At 39.6% G+C, this 21,156-nt stretch overlaps 1 protein-coding gene across 3 annotated transcripts in view; it reads right to left on the bottom strand.

The window, feature by feature from the left end:
* plxnb1b (plexin b1b) overlaps window positions 1-20,120 on the bottom strand; it is a 94,165-nt gene extending 74,045 nt beyond the window's left edge. For 2 of the 3 annotated variants that reach the window (XM_056397574.1, XM_056397591.1), the window contains exon 1: window positions 19,730-20,120. The gene's annotated coding sequence lies outside the window, so the exon portion shown is untranslated. Of the gene's footprint in view, window positions 1-7,811; window positions 7,922-19,729 lie in introns of those variants that run through there. The other variant, XM_056397582.1, reaches the window with a different exon arrangement.
* Window positions 20,121-21,156: the final 1,036 nt, after the last annotated feature.

Raw genomic sequence — 21,156 nt, 5'->3', positions numbered from 1 at the left:
TAAGATATTCTGACTGTATACTTTCAGGGTCACTTTAAGATGTTATATTACTGCATCATTGAATTTTTTCATAGTTTTCTCTAGCTTCACTGGTTTTATTTCATGGGCAGATATTTGTACCATGTAGACAAAGAATCACAAAACTGAAATTTAGCTCTCAAGGCCAAAAACCCACAACTTCAAAAGTATTTGAAGTCGGGCTATAGTATTGTACAAGGTTCCATGACTTTAATACAAGTTTACACATAATTTCTTTTCAGGAAAATCCATGACATGAACCAGGAGGTCCTACTTGAGCTGGTATGGAACGACTAATATAAAACAACTAATTTGTAAGGAGGAGAAAAGGTTATATGTCTCATATTTTCCATTTTTCTTTGCATAAAAATAATATGTTTTTAACTGAAACTACAAAACTGTTCCTGTTGTGTAAATCTGCCCTCGGCTGAATTTCATCTTAATCTGTCTGATATGGAAACAGAGCCGGGCTGACACCTAAGTCAGTCCGAGACACGGTTTCAAATGATGTGGAGAATGAATCGGCTGCTAAAAGGAACTTAAAGTGAGGTTGTTTTGCCATTTATTTTGATTCAATTCCACATACATCTATTCACTAGCATACTCACAAAATGTGTGTTAATCCACTGCTAAAAATAGTCCCCTACCAAATGCACTATTTCCCTCCTGAGGAACATTTGCTAAAAACTACAATACCAAACTGGTTTAGGAAATTACTGAGTTCTTTAAAAGTCTACTTGTGAGCCTCCCAGACAGGGAAGAATGATGTTAAGTATCAACACAGAATTAGACATGGACTAATACATTTTTGGTTTTGGTTTTTTCATGAGATTTGCTGACAATAAGAAAATACATGTTTTTTGTGTTGCCAGGGTTTATAAATATCACTCAATAGGCAACTGCAGGTCCACATGATTGCTAATTTCAACATAATACAAAGTTAAATTGATAAAAATATTTCAGAATTTTCCACCAAAACCACCAACAGAAGCAGCAGAGGCCTCCTCTCTCAGAGCACTGCTCCTTTCTTAACTCTCCATACGTCATAAGCCTTTTCTATCACATATAATCTTTTGAGAATGGTTTGAGTAACGCAGATCAATAAAACTGACTTTAAAAATTTCCACTTCTAAAAACGCTAGATTCTACATCATATTCCCAAGAAAACATCCACAAGTGAAATCTACCACAGATTTTGGTTTGTGTACAATCCTGCTCTAACAGTAATGAGTAGACAAAGCTGTTGCTTTTTGATTGCCTTCTACTATGCAGGGCATCAGGTCATGGGTTTTTCAGCTTGCGGTCTCTGATCAATAGGCAGCAGATCAAACATTTGTAATCAATAAGAGCCTGGGGGGAGCATAGTCAGCATGGTCTGATGATGTCCTCAGTATGGTATAGTTTTTAAATTAAACATACCAGTCTGAAGTACAGGAGGAGTTTTAGAGCATTACACTGAAAAATCTACATTTGTAACACTGATTGTTACGACCACAATATCTGAACAGTCACATTAGTTTGATGAAGAGAGTTTTCTACGTGGTTTCACCACAACCTGTCACACTAGTTTCCCACTGTATCACTTCATCATACATCAATAGGTGATATGAAATATTTGATAACTTCTGTGGGGAGTGATTTAAAAACATTGCAGTTGCATTACACTCCCAAAGGATCTGTCATCTTTGAGCATGACAATCAAAACAAGAGAAAAGAGCCATGAGAGAGTTTCTGTCAAATCTAGTTAATGATCTGAATAATCAGACAGGAGGGTTTCTCTCGAACATGTTTGAGAAGCAGTTTAACAGCTTAAATACCTGTTTTGCTATGTTCAACTACATCGATGTTACATCATCCAGACAAGTTCTTAGTGTAAGAAGTTACATATGTTTACTGGAATGCATCAGCATATTCTGGGGTTTCTGTTGAATTGAAGAGCTTATAATATCTCAAGTTACATAAAGTCAATTGTCATTTTTAGGGCCTGAACTTGTAGTATTCGAGGGTATTTGAGACATTGTTAGAAATTTTCAAGGCTTCGGAAAACCAACTGCATCTGAGCTAAAACAGAACAGACCTTTATGAAAACCAAAGATAACAATAGTAGAGAATGTGCTGATGAGTGTAACATAAGGGTCATTCTCAAGAAAGTGAAAGTTACGACACATGAACTATTCCAGTGGAAACAATGTCTAATATGTCTCTGTAAAACACAGCCGTAATGTCAAAATGTGTGTGAGTTTGGGCTATAAAACTTTTACGGCTCTCTTTGCTGATCATCTGTCCTGCTGAGGAACACATGAGGTAAACCAGCAACACTTTACAGCCTTGCTCTTTGTCTGCACCAAGAGAAACTAAATGAGGGGAAACCAGGCTGAGGAAATCTTTGGGGTGCTAAACTGTTTTTTCTGTTTATTTTAGCCAACATTATAATGATGATATTTTTAGTTTTATTACAGCAGCACCATGCGTTTGGTTTCCACTGTTTGGAGTTTTATTACCTCTAATGATATGTAGGTCATTAAACACTACATTTTTTTCAAATGTCTCAACCACACGACATGCAGATTAACACCAAACTGCATTGTAATAATTATTATTACAGCAGAGCGTTTTCCCTCTGTATTTTCATTCCTTCACTCAGTAAATTCCTGAAATCTTTGCTGTAAGACATCACAATGCTCACTCAAGTTAAAACAAGTTATCCATTCAAACTGGATTCAAATTGTTGCATTAAGTTGTTGTGGTGAGCAGCCAACGTTATGCTGGTAACACAACAACTATTATCATACTTTATCAATGATACCATATCAATCTATTGTGAGCACAGCAGTCCACTGTGCATCTCCACCGGCCCTGGGCCACAATCCCTGCAGGTCCCAGGACTGGGGCAGTGTTGACATCTAAATGGATGGAATGTTAATGGCTGACAGACTGGTGACTGACAGTCCTCCAGCAAAGCACAGAAGAAAAACCAAGAAAAGGGCATAAGTGGAAAAAAAAAAAGCTAAAACGAGCAAAACTTTTGGAATAAATAAATAGATACACATAAAGAATAAAATAAATCTATTCAAATTAAATGGATTTCCATCAGTTTGTGTTGCTAACATAGTGGTCTACACATGAAAAAACAAACTTGAACTAGGCTTGAACTACGATCTGTTAAGTTTTTCTTGTTCGGTGTCGCCTATGTTAAATCAAAAACACACAATGCATTTTAAAACAGACTAATGTTTCACAGTCATTTCTACATTATTGTTACTTTGACAAATGTGCAGTATTAACATAATTTCTTTGTTAGTAAGTGGTAATACAAACAAAGGTCATGTTGATTTACAGTATAAAGAGTTGTTTGTGTGGGTGACTGGTTTGCATAATCGAATTGACCCAATATTCACACTAATGCTAATGAATCTGAGCGTCCCATTTGCATGACAAATACGATCCGTCTACACTGGTGCAGATTCTTTTGTACAAGGTCACCTTCACACTGAAAGAACTGTATATTTTACTAAAGCCAAAAGAGATTCAAACTTTAAAGATTTCATACCTCCATATTTAAGCCAAAAATCTTGGCTTAAAAAAGTTGTAGCAACAGTGAAAATTAAGCGTTCCTCAAAAAACAGCGTGATAATACCAAATGGTATTATGGTAGTCCATCATTATGCCTCGATTTTAAGAACTGCAATCAATTTCTTTAGGAAGTGAAGTGAGTTTAAAGTAGTGGTGCACAATTCAATTCAAAATCAATTCTCTATTCAAAAATGATGGTAATAGGTAATTTAGTATATGACGCTTTATATCTTATTTATATATGATGGTCAGAGGTGTAGTGCTGTTTGTTTAAGAACACCGTTCACTTGCAGCTCGTTGCTAAGGTTATGTAACCACTGTTTCTACGGTGACAAGTTTACATAGATCAGTGGGTTAGGGTCACATGATCAGATGTTAGACTGACTTTATGAAAAGTTTGATCATGTTGAGAATATGACGCAGCATCAGACAAATATCCAGCTGAGTAGCAATAGATGATACCATGGATGTAGCAGGTTGTATTAGCGTAGCATTAGGCAGAAGGTGAATGAATACTAGTTTGTGTTTTGAATGAGTCATTTATTTACTGACTTGTGTCGAGCAAATGAAGCCACATTGGAAACATCCATTCAGAGGAGAAGCTGCAGGGCAGGCAGAGGTCAAGCTAAGCTAACAGGCTAGGCTATGAAAACGTAGCTAAGCTAGCTTTCATTTCCAGCAGCACTGTGGAAGCAGCACAAGCTGTCCAAGTGTAACAGACTGACTCCGTCATGTTTCTGAGTGAATGATGAATGAAAGGATGTTTTCTGTCTTTTCATCTTCACTAATTAACTATTTAATTCACTGAGCAGCTCAGAGGCTACCGGCAGCTACCGGCATCTATTAAGGTGGAATGATTTCTTGCATGTTACTCAATCCATGATTGACATTTGGAAATCAATCAATACACCTTCAAAGTCAATTTGACAGCTTAGAACATTTTATTTGTTTTTATTAGCTCTCTACATGACATACACTTCAGTGATGATTGGATCTTTAAGCTCTTAAAAACATATATAAAGCTGCAGATAACATGGGTCTGATCGAGTTGCTTCTTTCCCTCGAGGTTATAAAATCTGAAATGTGTCCAAATGCTGCTTCACTGAAGATGAGGCAGGTTGAATTACTTTTTCCATTGCTCACTCTGAACTTTCTTCTTGCTCTCGCCACAGAGGAGTATCTGGGTGGAAACCAACACGGTGCTATCTCTCAGACTAACAAGCTAAACTCATGTCAGGAAAAAATGTAAACCAGCGCTGTTACAGGACTGAAAAAAATGAATTGTATATTTGGAATTTATTTATTGATTCTGAATCGCAATTCTTTTGTGAATTGATTTTTTGCACGTCTCTAGTTTACAACAGTTTGGTGTAAACCAGCTCTCATGGAACAACTACAAATGTCAATAATGAACTGCTGTCTGAGTTGCATGACCTTGGAAGGCGAACAACACACCAGCACACTCACAAACCCCCTCTGGGTGCTCCATAACTGGAGAAACAGAGCCCTGGTTCATTTGCCAGATTAAAGCTACTGAGGTGGAGCGGGTGGAAAAGATTATTCCTGGTGACCAACAAAAAAACCCTTAAGCTCCCCATTAATAACAATGAAGAGAGTGTTATTTATGAGAGCTACCTCGCAGCTCATTGGTACACACAAGTCTAGTATGTTGTAAGCTCAGCGATTACATTACAACTTTTACACCAACATGAACCTAGCACTATCTATATGCAGACACACACATGCTGTGAATTTTTCACAGTGTGGTTCTGGTTTTATGCTCCAGGATTACAGTTCACTAAGTGAGGAATGGAACCGCAATTTTCAGATCAGCTTAAGAAATGTCTAAATCAAAGCCTAGAAAATCCAAGGGCAATAGTGCAGAGGCTGTATACTGCGACACTGTGTCCAGCAGCTCAGCTTATCAGCAAGCAGCAAATGGTGTGAGCTCACACACATATACACCATGTACAGATGAAGACACAGATTCATTCGAGTCTGAGTACCTCTGTGCTATTAGATGTTTCAGTGGGGAGAAAAAAAGCCTTGCTGAGCAAGTGTTGTGTCAATGCAAGGACAACAGAGCCTTGTGACCCCTGACCGCTGTGGAAGAATGAATAAGGCTACGTCCACACTATTACATTTTTGTTTTAAAACACATCCCTTTTGCTACATTTCCTCCTCCCATCCACACGAAAACTGAAACTTTTGGAGACTCTGCTGGACCTGTTTTAGGTTGAAAACTCAGGTTGTGTTGAATCTGGACGGGTAAAAACAGAGACCTTTGGAAGCGATAATGTAGACACCCATTGTCGCTGTCTGATTGGGTCTCATCAGCCTCTACTACCAGTAGTGAAAACAACATGGATAATGAAATACAAGCGTTACTGACCTTGTTCTCTTTGCTAGCAGCTGTTGTTCAGTTAATTCTGTATTTTAATGCTACAACTGACAACTGTCTTCCTCATCCATAGTATTTTTTGCAACCAACTAACTGCAGAGTAGACAATCTACTTCCTGTTTACACAGGCTCACACGTGCCCAGTGTATGTGAATGGTCAGGTATGAATGTGTTTTCAGGTGTGATAGTCTGGACAGAGATTGTTTCTGATACAGAGCTAAAACGCTCGTCTGGACCGAGATAGTTTTCGTTTGGAAAAGCTGCTTGAAAATAAAAACATTGTAATGTGGATGTAGCCTAAGTGTCACGGTGACTGGCACCTTCTAAATGGTTGTTAAATGTTTTGTGGGCAGCTTGTAAAAAGCAACATGTCTACTCTGTTCATGAGGTAACCTGTAGCTCCTGCAGCCATTATTTTTTAAAGGCAAACTCAAGCCCTATCTTTTTAGTTTGGCTTTTAATTGAATTTTATTTATCTATCTTTCTATTTATTTATATATTTTAATACCTTTTAATACCCTACTTTAATACCTTACTTTTGTTTCTGGTTATTTATTTCTACTTTTATTTCTGGTTTTACTCACTTCCAAACATCTCATCTCCTTTAGCATTTTATTATTTTATCTTTACTATTTTGTCTTCACTTTTATTGGATTTTTGGATGTGAAGCTGCTTTTCTCCATTTTCCAGAGCTTTCAACAGCATCTCATGGTCTTCAGTTGACAAAGTACTCTCTGGTGCCTTGTGATGGGTATGTGCAATTTTTTCTGAATGAAAACTGTTGACTAAAATAATTGATGATTGAAATGACTGCAGTGATAAATAAATCAATGGGAAAAATGCAGGGCTAAAGGCTATTAACTCTCATTCTGTTTTCTTTAACTACCAAGTTAGTTGTTTCCTATAACTAAAGGATCACATGACCCGCGATGGGTTGGGAATTTATGACCACAGCTTATGAGACCATTTCAAAGGGCACAGCTTCTTTTCAGGTAGGAACAGTGATCTTCAGCATGCAGCCTTGCATACCTACACCTAGGTAAGGTAGTTTCCAGGGAACATTGTTCTGTACGTGTGGAGTCCACCAGCAGCTGGAAAAGGTCCTGAACTTTTAACATGCCCATCCAACATTTGTCTTTAGTTTTCCATAGCAAACACCTCCCCACCCCCACCCCTTTTCCCAGGACAGAGGGTCCCACACCCCAGGGTGTTTAAGGGGAGTTACGGGGAGGGGGTGAGTCGATTTAGGGGGAGCTGTCCTGAGAAAAAGGGCGTTTCTGGGGAAACTGGGGGCTTACTGTTCTCTAAGAGCTTTCATTGTTGCCACATAGCAACAGTGCACTGTCGGTATTTCAGAGCACTGCTTTTCACGCTTGTCTGCATGCCATGAAAAGCCACACACACTCGCACAAAGTGAGAAAAAAAAGCCCGGTTAGTGTCACCACAACAGATGCTTCTTGTATTGTTGCGTCTTCAGTCAAAAGCCAAAGCTAGCTGCCTGACGTCATGTAGATGATATTGAATTTCAAGCGCGCTTGCAAATCCATTCATTTCAGATCGTGAGCCAGAATGAATGGCCACCAGTCTGACTCCAGCCATGCACTGCAAACAAGAGGAGGAGGTTTCACACCAATTACCACTCCCTAATTCTGCCCATAAATCTTCAAGTTTCAAAATTCACGTTTCCACACACACTGCTCGACTTTCGGGGCAACTTCACAAAGTTTATGTTCAAAGGAGATGTTTGGATGCCAAAGCCTGGATGCTCAAGGTTATCTTCCAGATGGTGGACACTCCCTCCTCAACCAAACCCACTCACCTGTCCTTCCTCTGAGGAAACAGAAGAGGAGTCTGCAGTCAACACCAGCTGTTTTCCAACTGACAGACAGGGGAGGAGACACTCTCACATCTTCCTCTCCCTCTCCCCTTCTCTCCTTGAGGTACACCTCACATCTCTAACCTCCACTTTTTCTCCTCACAATCCGCCTCTCTTGTAGGCTGGTGTTTTCAGCCTCCTCTTCAACAAAAGAAACAAAGGAGGCTGGGCCACTTTCCCTCTACCCCTCTGCAGAGATAAGCAGAAGGGGGGGTTACAAGACCTACAGACCACCCCTTTCAAAGCGGCAAAGACCGAGCACAGCATAAGAGTCTGCGTGAACTGCAGCAGCTTGGACGAGCACATGCAGGTCGGTGCGAAAGTGTCCCTCACTTGAACTACTTTGGAGTGTTTCGGTTCACTTCGTTTTTCGATAATCTTGTTTCATCTCATGGTTTAAGCCCGTTTTTGCCAGATCATGAGAAATCTTTCATTTTCAACTGCCCCCTGTTTGTAACAAAGACCTGGACATCTGTATTTGTTCAACAAGTGTTCTCTTTTATAAGATATTGGTTTTCCTGGAAGATACAGATGCAGTGGTACAGTAGCTGGTCTCTCTTGTATTTTTTGTGGTCACTGCCAGCAACACCTGAAAGTAGGACCTTAAACGTGTTTTAAATATCACCTCCTGGGCAGTGATCTAGTTCCAGGAACTCATCATCAAAGTGGGTGGACACAGACAGCAGTGGAAACAAAAGCAGACTCTGTGACAATGGCCACGTTATGTTACGTGTTGTTAAGTTCCTAGGGTGGAAACCGACTGTTTGACTGCATGGCAGAGCAGCACAGTGGAAAATGGCAGCATGTGAAAAGCTGCCAGTATTATGGCCCCACCCCACAAAAACATCCTCACTCCAAGGTCTAAAACTCCAGCTCGTTCTCACAGCTTTACAAGTTCATGAACACACCACTCGCATATATGTTTCATCCACCTTTAACTTTTGGAAAACTGATCCAGTATGTGTAAAGAACCGCAAATGTGAAAGCATGTGAACTGCATTCTATCTCTAACTCTCTAACTCAAATTTTATATTACTGGCACTTCAGACCCAGGTCAACTCACACCCCTGTGAGAAACTTTGCACTTATCTGACAGATGATGTCAACAATGAAACAAGCAATGCTGATCACGGATTCAGGATTATCATTTGCTGAAGGGAAAACAGTCCTGCAACTTCACAAGCGCCACGCAGTAAGATTACAATAAATACACTTGTTTGATACAAATATGCAAGTAAACACTTAAGTGTTTGATGATACAAATATGGAAGCGTGTGGGGGGCGACATTAAAATGATAAACTTGAAAATGAAAACAAAGTCGCACCCCGCTGTGCAGCAGACAATATTCAAATGTCAATTCAAATTAGAAAATGAAAATGCAATGTAAACAGTGCAACCTTATTTTCCATTTTAGTGAGCAATATTCAAGTCATACTAAACTGAAAATGTTTTCTAACAATTTCTAAGAAATTCCCAATTACACAACTTAGCATAGGGAAATGGAGACGTGTCCATGCAGCCACGCTCGCACATCTATGGTCTATGGGGAGTATGTCTCGCCTAGACATACATACCCAAAATAGATCAAGAATAGCTCCACAACCATCAGGTCCATTTGCAAGAGCTTGGTCACTATGGATAGGTAAGACCTCAGAGAATGTATTCCATGTGTCAGTAACATTGTAACTGTTACTATAGCTGAGTAAATTGTGATAAATCAAAGGAAACATTTAAAAAAATGTTCTTGCCTACAATTTATTTTAAATTAAGACAGTGGATAACAACCATGATAACTGTGGTCCCATGCACTGGGATGCCACTGATTTCATTCAGCAACTTCATGACTACAATTGTAACAATGTATGTAGAAATACCACAAAGCACACAAATTCTACAAAGGTTTTAGTAGGGATGGGGCCAGGCAGACTCTCCATTTGGACACTTGGAAAGCCAACGTACCCAAAGTGTGCCAAAGGGTTTTATTACCTCTTGAAATGCAATCAGCTAAAAAAATGATTTCCAGTACAGGAGGCTATTTGCACACAATACAACCCTTAGCCACTTAATTTACCCTGTTCATCCATTGTGTGTAAAAAAAACCCAAAACCACTAAATTGTATAATTTTGTCTCCATTTTGCCTCTGAATCTCTTCCAGGGCATCCTAATTGCTACATTATGTTGATTCTACATCGTAAACATTGTAAAAGTGAAAAATAAACATTAAGCATACTATATACAAAGTTTAAAATACAATAAAAGTTGAATCAGCTGTGCGTCAAGTGTAAAATCCCAATCTTTGGTGATTTTGTCAGTAAATCATCGTCAGGCCTAAATTACACTTGGCTGTTGTCGGTGTGTGTGCTCTCTGTAAGCCTACAGAGGGAAGAAGCTCCACTCTGTAACACTGCTGTAACACCACAGATGAACTGTGTTTCTTTAGTTCATACAAACAGAGTGAAACGTCTTCTAGAGTGCATGTGTGGAATGTGTCTGCGTACGCACACCCCTGATTGTAACCCCAACTGTTGGTCAGCACAAACTACTCCTGTGTAGCAGTAACTATGTTTAGTTTATAGCTAGAATTTAAGAGTAAAATTAAAAGCAGGGTTGTGGTGACTGAAAACTAGGAGCTTAAAACAACTTCACCCTCACATTCTCTTACAGTATTAGACCTCATGAGTGAATGGGGGATGACAGCAACAGAAACTGAGATGAAATGCTATAATTGTCCTTTTTGTGTAACAACTTTGGGTTGAGTATTGAACCTGGATGGATTAACTGCTCATAGACCCATGTTTCAAAATCAGCAAAATAGTGATAGAACCAAATTCTTGGTCAGATTCTTACTACTTTTTCTCTTCTGATGTCCTCTCATTCACTCCATAATTTCTGCAACTTTGTACCACTGAATATTATATGACTGTCTAAACAAGACTAAACATTGGTGGGCGATTCATCTAATTTTATTATAATAATGTTTTATTTTTAGGGTTTTGGCTTCCAAAGATTGTGAAAGGATAATTCATATAAAACTTGTTTATTATTGTGCCACATCACTCATACAAAAACCACCCCCCATCCACTTCTTGGTTATGTCCGGTTGCATACGTAGGAGTGCGTCCCTGTCTGGCTGCTAAAAACAACACAGACATGACGCTTTTCCTTTTGAAATCAGTTTTTTTATTTTATATTTTTTATTTTTACTATCAACAAGCTGCTGCCAGGGTTGATGTGTTGTACTGCTTGCACACTAGGCTTTCTAAAATGTTACATAAAAAAACGCTTTGTGAAAGTATGATTAGGATGACTGGGTGTCTGTCACGGAAAATATTGGTTTGAGTATCTATCAATCTAGTTAGTTAACTTTTTTTGTTTTTTCCGTTGAATTGTATTTAAAGTTTAAGAAAGTTGACTGTTAAAAAGTAAACTTTTTTTTAAAGTTCAATAAATACGTAGTGTTTCCAAAGTCAATGAGTAATAGTGTGCTAGCCGTTAGCTAAATGATAACTTGACAAACGGCTTATGTGGCTATCGGCTAATCGCTAATAATTAAATGGCTAACGTTAACATGTGCTGCCAGGTAAAATAATAAACATATAATAATCAAAATAATTCCAAGTGGCACTTTTGCTTTTTTCAGTTTAAACTAGAACAGGTTGGTAAGGTCCTAAAGCAGCAGCACTTGCCATGTTAATGTAGTTTTATGCTGGCGACACCAGCCAGCTCAGTGTTGTGGACGTCAACTAGCGTTCATGTGCTCAGCTGCTAGTGAGGGGGAGGGGCTGTGTGCCAGCCTGTCTGCAGTGGTGCTGTATGAAGTTGTGTGTCAGACGGCACTGTTGGTATCGATGCTGTTGCAAATGAGTATCTAATCCGATGCTAATTTTTAGTACCGATTAGTATCTAAGTATCGATTTTTTTGACAACCCTGATGAGTAATAGTGTTAAAGATTCGTGATCTCAATATTGATCAAAATAATGCATTTAAAAGGTTTTGCCTTTTGAGAAAAAAGTACAAAATTAGAGTTTCCAGTCAAAAAAAACCACAAGAACCTTATCTGATCTTGCCTGCATTGTTCTGTGTTTATAATTAGACTTCATTAGCATAAGATTTAGATTAAACCACGCTGGCAGTGCAGATGATTAAAGTCTGAGTTAAGGAATTCATGTCTTCAAGTGAAGGGTAAGGACAAAAACCAACAGTATGTGCATGTTTGTGTGAGTTCAGCACTCCCTCCACCCTCAACTGCCCCAGCTGGAGTCTCGTCTTCTCATTGCGAGTGCAATGACAAAGCCCTTCTCATCCGTGTCACCTTATCTCGCCAGCCGGGCCTCTTTCTCTGAGGGCCTTCTATAAACGTCTGCTTCAGCTCCACAGAAAGATGGGAACTGATACGGGACCCTGGGTATGCATGAATGCAGGTGCAAGGGAATACTGAGAGAATGAGAGCTGCAGAAAGTGTTGAACGAGAAGCAATGAAATGTGGAAAGGGGGGGGGAGGATGAAATTGCTTCAGTTTTGCAAGAGAGGGCAATATAAGAGGGGGATCTGAGTTATGACAGAAAACTTTCTGTTTGCAGAAAGTTAGCACTAAATCATGTTAAATCCCTGCTGGTAGATTAAGCTAGTGCTTTACTTTCCGCATCCACGAGTACACGAGAGTGTGTGAGGTTCAGTGTGAAACATTATCAGAGGGTGTATGTTAGGCTCTGTGCGGTGGTCCATGTTCCCTCCAATTTGTTGTTTCCACGCCTGTCTGTGCAGCTATTACTACAGAGGTACCAACTGTGCATGCGCTACTCAAAATGGACTTGAAAGAAGTATAAGAGTATAACAACTACGCCTTCATGGTGTCCACAGCTGTCCTTGAGCATGTCCATAAACGAGTATAATTGAGGCCTTAGAGTGGCAAACTGACAGGAGCTGCTGGTTTTGACCAAAAACCATGTGAGCCAGAGTTAAATTCTCCCCTTACGTTCTATGCACTCAGGAATGTCCTTTTGACTTTTAATCACAGAACTAGATAGTTTCTAACACATTTGCTCATATTGTTGAATTGATGTTCAAACCAAGAAAGTTCCAAGTCCAGCCAAGCTTTGAAAGTGCTCCAACTGTCACTCACCTAAAGCCCAAATTGTAGTTTCAGCATGTCTGCTGTCTGCATCCACATCCATGGAGTACATTCAGCCCATTTTCTATGCATACAATACACCAGATTTTTATTTCTTGAATGCTGGAAGCAACTCCTCTACTCCATTCATATTCCGTTCAATGTTTGACATACAAATCCTGCAAGCATCATGTATGTCAGTAATATTAGAGAGTAAAAGAGCCCTTGTGTGGTTCCCAGTCAGTCTAGTTCAAGCTAAGGAGGCAGACTGTGCTTGGGTAAACAATCACATCACGTGTGCTCCCACTTCAACACTGACCTTAGTCAAACACACCAGCTTCATTCATAAGGGAACAATTGTAGAGCACACATATACTCACCATGAGCTGCATGTGGTGGAAGCATGCAGCAGCAGCGTACCATGATGAGTTAATAATTCACACTCTTACAGAGTACTTCATTCGCAGCTTCAAAGGGATTTTAACACAAGCTATTTTACATTGTGCATTGTGCATGTATCTGGGTCCCCATTTACATATCTGAATAGTGAACAGGCTACCAGTCTAATGAAATCCTCTGGGAATCCTGAGGAGCGTTATCACTGCTCTAGTTATCGAAGAAAAGTCAGACATCAGAACATGTCAAGCCTTGGAACAGAGAATGAAACCACCAATTTGATGCATTACAACATCTTCTAGTGATGTCACTATACCAGAATTATGACTTTGACATGATACCAGACCATACTGAGCCTGTTCTCATTCATTGTCCTTTTTAAATCACCTGAAAACGACAACTGGCTTTGATGTAACCATACAGGCCTCTACACACATAAGACTAGACGCATATAACTCCGTATTCTGCTTTTGTATTTGTTTACCAGAGCTCATCATTGACTCTTTAAAGGATGAAGGGATGTTTGCCACATTAATAATTTAGCTAAAAAGATAAAGCCAAATTGAACAGTTGTAATTATCTTTATTGTTTCGTCAGGAAAGTTCACACAAATAATATATATCACACTGGTCTGACTTATATTAGACGGTATGGGCATGATGTCATTGTGCTATCTATTACATTTGTTACCCTATTACTCTTTGAACAGGTCAGCATGTATGTCAGCAAGATGCTTATTTGGCTCCTTTTGGTCTGCATGGGTTTAAAATGTCTTTTACAGATGGGCTGTGTGGTGTCAGTGGGCTTGCTCTGACTATGGAAGTTGAAATTTCCCTCAAGGAATTTCCTCCAAAGAGTGTCTGTTTATTCCCAACAGCAGGAGCGTGTCAGGCGGCGGCACCATATTTAATGGCTGTTCAAACAGGTGAATATTGTTTCTTTTGCATCCAAGCACGTCAAGTTTGTTAAAAAAGGTTTCCTAGATTAACGTTACATCCCGATCAGAGATAGACGAGTTCATGAGGGCAAGTGAAAGAGAGCAGACATCACCTGATTATTACAGGCAGGTAAAAAGTAGACCTGAGACCTTGAATAAGTTATTAAGTTTATGTATTTCAGATATTGTTAGGTAAAAAAACAACAACACCACAAAAAAGACCAAAAAAACATGTAACAGCAAAAAAAGAAACATTTACAAAACATCGTCATTTGTTGTGGACATTGGGGCACCATTTGTGTTCACTGTAAAAATAATCAGAATTTTGGAAGAATAACAAAAGAATAAAGAAAATACAATTTCAAAAGCTAAAAATTTTCTCATTCAGTTGAAAAAACTTCTAAAAAAAATGTGCACAAATTAAAAAAATTCCACAGACACCAACAGTGAATTTTAAAATTTCATGACATTGTGAAAAATGCACAACGCGACATCTCCCAAATTTTTTACAGTTTATCAATGTCTTTTTTTAAATGCCTTAGGATTCATTAGAACCCCTAAAATGCTGTTCGTAAAAAGTGTTTGCTAGAGCCAGTTGAAGGCTTAATAAATGTGCGTTTGTGTGGACATGATTGGTATGGTACCACCTCCACCTCATTTTAAGCCAGGACAAACCTTGACTTGGTCATATTGAGAGTTTGATAATATCTCTATTAATTGTTCAACCCTAGTGGATGGCCAGCAAGAGCACAGAGCGCTGCACACTAACACTGCTCCACTGTCACGCATCCATGCAACTCAGGAAATACTTATTAAAACGCAGTTATTCTAGAAGTATTGGTATTAATAGAATGGTGGATAGTACCGTTTTGACAGCAGGGTATTGTGATACCTTCCTAGCATGAGTTTACCGTGCAACACTAACATTTCCAAATAATCCTCCCACTACACCGTCAGTGTCCAGGCACTTTGAGATTTACAAACTGTAGTGCCCTCAGATGAGGCTATATTTAATGTCTGCTATCTAGAGGTGTCTCAAAATGTGGCAGTGGTATGTTGCAGGAGGGGTATCAGATTCCAGACCCATCTATTATCCCTCTGCCCTGGGTTTATACCACCAGTATATTGTCTCTAACCTTGGTGCATCTGCTGGCTCACAGGGCCCCATTAAACAGCCACTTTGATAAGGTTACTGACATAATGCTCAGTGACATAATTAAATTGAGTATTTAATCTGGCCATGGGAGTGGAATAGACCTAGACCCCTGCCGGGCAAGCCGAACATTCAAATGTCGAGTGTCTGCTGCCCTTCCAAATTACTTGTACTTTGATCCCTTTTGGAGTAATCGTCCACTTCAAAGGGGAAGATAAAAGACCGGTTGGACACAATGTCCAACACATAGACTTCCTGTCAGCTGACTTCACCTGCTTGTTTCTGGTCCATAATAATCAAGAAAGAAAATGGACTGATTTGAGAATTCAAAGATACTGACGTATAAAGGCTGGGGTGTGCTTTTAAGTGAATTAAATTAATTTCTACAAGGTGACATCAGACCTTGTCTAAAGGCAAACATATTTATAGCAGTTACAAAGGTCCGTACTTGGAGGAAGGGCAAAAAAAAAAAGGGATGACTCATTCATAAGCTGATCATTTTCAAACTGTTTCTCCCTGAAGGCAGAGAAGGTATTGCAATCGGTGGTACACTCAAAAGGCAACAGAAGTATTTGAGTGACGTGTAGAAAAAGCGGGTTTGAGATACTTTCTGTATTTTGATGCCTCAACACACCTGACCAGCTGCTGCCCTGCAGTTCTGGTGTCAGAAAGGTGTGTTGGAAGAGAGTTTGAGGCTACGTCCACACCACTACGTTTCTCTTTTACTACGTTTCCCTTTCCCGTCCCCACGACTCCAGAGTTCTCGAGCCCTGAAAACGGAGTCTTTTGGAAACTCTGCTGACCCTGTTTTAGTTTGAAGACCTTGTGGTCAGTCCTTTGGAAACGATGATGTAGACACAGGCAGTCGCTCCCTGATTGGGCCTTGACTACCAGTGGTGAAAACAACATGGATAATGAATTACAAGTGTTACTGACCTTGTTGTCATTGCTAGCAGCTGTTGTTCAGTTCAATTCTGTATTTTAATTCTACAACTGTCTTTGCTGTTCCTTGTTCAGAGTATTTTTTGCAACTAATCATCTGCAGAGAAGACAATCTGCTTCCTGTTTACACTGGCTCACACATGCCCAGTGTACCTAATTACTCATTAATGCGTTTTCAGGTGTGATAGTCTGCAGGGAGATGGTTTCTGATACAGATCTAAAGCGGTCGTCTGGACAGAGATCGTTTTGATTTGGAGGAGTACGTTTATCACAAAGAAAGGCAATTCAAAGTGCCATCATGCTTCATTTTATGCATTATACATCAGAACTGCATGTTGGAGGGTGGTTGCATAGCTTTGCAATCCCCCTCCCCAAACACCTTTTCAACATCAGATATTAGGGGCAGTAGTGTCCAACAATCTCTGCAACTTTCCTAAACTGACAATTTGACATTCACATCCACTTAATGCTGTTATTGGCCACATCTACTTTAAGCTTACACTCTTTATACAACTGTTTCTCACATTTTTCACGAGTGCAACACAATGAATGTCTGTTGAATTTGACAATGTGCACTGTTATCCCCATATCTAAACAAAATCAAGTCTTCTCTCTCTCCATGACAGCCAGCTTTTCAAATTCCAGAACAATTATTATCATTTTCAATTGCCAACGAGGTCAGACAACATGTCTTACAATGTTCTGTTCACGCACAACCTGACCCTTACTATTCTCTATATCACAAGTGACGTGCAATTTTCAGATACTCTCATGCCATCACCAGCCAATCACAGATCATCAAACCCTTGGTCTCTCCCCCTCTTCATTACCACACTGACAGCAACAAATGTCACAGCTGATGTTAAACAACAGAAGTCACGCGAGCGTTTCCTTATCTCACATTCACACTTTGGCAGAAAATACCGGCTGAATACGTCAGCATAGAAGACATTTGTTAGTCTAAAAGCAGGGCAGTGATGAAAGGTTTTGATACCACATGCTCCCTGCAGTCCCTCCAGCTGCCACACACAGAAAACAAGAGCAATCGACACCCAGGCCCTCCCTTTTTGACGTTTAGCACCTCGACTATAACAGAATTTGTAAGGGTTAATCTTGTTTATTGCAGAAGGACTTAATCATGTCTGCTGTCACAAGTCCTCTGGCTGAATTGTTAGTTTAGTGAAATAAGTAATTCCTGTTATGCAAGAAATCTGTTCAGTTCGATGCTGAGAAATCAAAAAAAAATTGAAGCCTTTTCACCTTTTAAAGTCTTCCCCTAAAAATGTACCTTATCCACTACAACTGTATGATTTCACTGATAGAAACAAACAACTGGCCCTGAAATTCAACTTCGTGTTATGAATTTCCTTGAAATGCAAGTTCAGCAGGTTTTCTATACTGAAATGACTGAAACAGCAGTCAAGTCTTTAAAAGCCAGACATGCAAACCAGGGGTCAAAGGTCAATTTACAAGTCCAGACCGCTCTGGGTCCTGATGTCTGACTTTATCCAGGCACAGGAACAAGAACATGCTGGCTACTGGTTGTGCTCATAAAGAGTCATTCACTTCAGGGGCAACACAAACATGTGCTCCACTCAAGCCTCAAAGGCTCCACTTAAACATGCTTTCTAATTGCATACACTCATAATCTGACATTAGGAGGCAATGTACTGCTTTATTTAAACTTGTCACACTTGTTCAGTTTCTAGAAGCTGCAGCTTATCTTCATTTAAGGATTTGAAAACAAGGGATCATTTGATGAGTCCACCACAAAATGAACCATGTTACATTGCTCCAAAGGACCTACTTTAGAGAAGCTTACCACTGATGTCTAAGATAACTTCATCACCAAAATGTGTGATGGAAATTTGTTTCCACAAAAGTGCAGACAACCAAGTGAGTGAATCCAAAATAAATAAGCAATCATCATCATCATCATCATCATCTGAGGGGATATTCCATCTCATTTCCTGGTTTATACTAAGCCATCAATTATGTTATGAGGCAATAGGAGCAGATGGCCATGGGTGGTGAAGAAGGCACTACAATTACACTGTGAGAGAAGACTAGCACCCATGGGACACAAAATCACAAAAGGTGAACTTACTCTCAACAGGGTTTCAACCAGAAAATAACATGAAGACCTGCATTTGACCTTTGACCTTTGACCTTACAAAAGAACAATTATCAGCCACAGCATTATTCTCACCTGACGATTTCTCATGCTTATATTAACTACCTTTATTTGCAGGTCATGCAGCTGAATAAATAAGAGAGCTTCATTTTCTAAGGGAACAAATTTAAGTAAGGCTTGACTGGAATAAAGTGCACACAGTATTTATCACATAGTTTTGGACTGCAAGTGATATTCTGAGTCATAGTGTGCAGCAAAATACACAGGTATGATTCCTTGAACAGAATATCAATGAAAAAATCCAAGAAAAGACCAATTGTGTTTTTGTTAAGTACAGCAAAATACAAATACCTAAGGAAATAGAATGCAAGACGTGTGTCTGAGTTGGTTGGCTTTTCTGGTAAATTCAGCAACACACGTGATACAGAAATAAGAACATACATTGATTTAAAACTAGATTTTTAGACCTGAATGACCTGTTCAACAGCAGAATCCACATTCACCTACAGAATACACCGCAATGGGTGTTAACAGTGACTGATTCTGACTACTTAAGTGTAAAATGCAACTTGTTTTGAAATAAATGATAGCGAAACTGCAAAGCTGGAAATATCCTCGAGTCAAACTGGCTTTAGTTTTCCAGGGACATGACCGCAGGGTGAGTTAACGTTAGCTGCTTTCTAAACTGTGTAAGTTCAGCAACACTATGAATTCTTGTATATTTCATTTTCCCACTTTGCATTTTAAACTCCGTAAAAACGGGGGTCACACCAGGAACTAAATAATTACCATTAGTAGACAGCTAGTGCCTCGGATAGACAACGCCTAGAGATATAAATGGATAAGTTAGCTAACTCAAATGAAGCACACCGTACCAGTTACAGCGTGTTAGTGAGCTAACTTGGATTGAGCTAATGTAGCCAGTTTTATTCAAGCGTTGAACAATTTCCAATAAACTAAAGCAGAAAATTGGATGAAAACAATGTGAAAATAAACCATAAATATGTATATAGTAAAAAGTTGTTCCAATAACGTTACAGCTTCTGCCGTTCACAAGACGGGGGCTGGTTCATTTAGAGGGGAACAAGTGGGAAAACAAACCCGGTTTTCACTTAAATGAAATAAATAGGGACACGGGTGGGTTGTCGAGTAGAGGCGGACTACAACAGACTACAGTGCCACTCACCTTGCCTACGGTGCAACTCTTCACTCAGTCGCTCAAACCGCTGCTTTTACTCCTCCTTACAGCGAAGCAAACAACTTTCCACTGGTTTTATTTAGCGTGTACACTCTGTGCGCAGCCGGTGCCTGTGTACGCAGACAAATCAGCCGAGAAGATAACGTTATTCCTCGAGGGGACGGAGATCACAGATTCCAGTGTCGGTCACTCCACACTTACGGAATTACCTCTCAGGCATCAAACTTTAACTAGTTCACACACCTTGGTGAAAAAAAATCAGTGCCGTTATTCCATGCAGTAAAAAAAGTAATGCTTGGTTTGGTTTCTTCCCTCTGCCTGGTTTCATTCAGGAGGGATCTTCTCTCACATGTAGCCGGTAAGTAGTGGTGGGAACGGTTTACTGCTGCGCTCAGCGCCCAGCTCTTCACAGGCGTAGGGGGTTTGACAAAGGGGGGAAATATAATGCTGCTTTCATGTACTCCTCGTATTTTTCTAAAACCACACTCGAAAATATAATTGGCGTGTAGTACCCTCTATGTGCAGAGCTTGTGGCGCCCAATTTGGTTGTAAAATAAAAATAAAAGTAAATGAACAGACCAGTGAAAACAAAACCTGCAGAGAAACTATGTAATACAAATTGAAGGAAAAGATTTAACACAAGACATTTTGCCAGCCTCCCACCAGAACATAGCAATATATATATATTAGTATGCATATGACTATATATGAGACCTGGGCTCATCACACGCTGTTAATTTTGGTAATGTTGTTAACGTGTGGGGTACTATTCTTTAAGTCCAATATTTCTCCTAGTACCTGAAGCCAGCATTACTGATGGGGAAATGACTGGTGAGGGTCAGACCCCTTCTGGCCTAGTGGAGACATGCAGCCCATACATCTGTTGAGATTTCATCACCAAACTTTGTCACTTCATAGACCTCCATTTAAATTAAAAGGCTTCCAGTTTTATACAAAATAGCCTAATTTAACTGCAATAATTTCCATTCAGAGAGTCAGTCTTTGTCAAAGTCTTGGTATTCAAATGAAGGGGCATAAGCCGCGATAAAAATAGATTAATTTAAGTTTTAATTCTTCTTAACATCTTATCAAATTAAGCTGGGATTGCAGGCACCCCACTTTAAAGACAACTCGTTTTGAGTCCCCAAGCCTTTCATATTATATACTCCAGTCACCTGATACATAAATGAATAGACTGTGATTTCCTTGCTATTTTAAGACAAGTAGGAGTCTTCAACTATCATGAAGCATGAAACAAGAACTGATACAGCATTAAGCTGGTATGACTGGAACTGAAGCTCTAGATACTTCCTATGCGCAAGTATGTTGTTCAGAGCCCAGACATCATGCACTTTTTGGCAGACAACATATCATGCTCTGAGACAACACACCACCACACAGAAATCACAAAACCT

The sequence above is a fragment of the Seriola aureovittata genome, chromosome 2, assembly GCF_021018895.1.
Source record: "Seriola aureovittata isolate HTS-2021-v1 ecotype China chromosome 2, ASM2101889v1, whole genome shotgun sequence".
Classification (NCBI taxonomy): domain Eukaryota; kingdom Metazoa; phylum Chordata; class Actinopteri; order Carangiformes; family Carangidae; genus Seriola; species Seriola aureovittata.
This window is presented reverse-complemented; position numbering and strand designations above follow the sequence as displayed.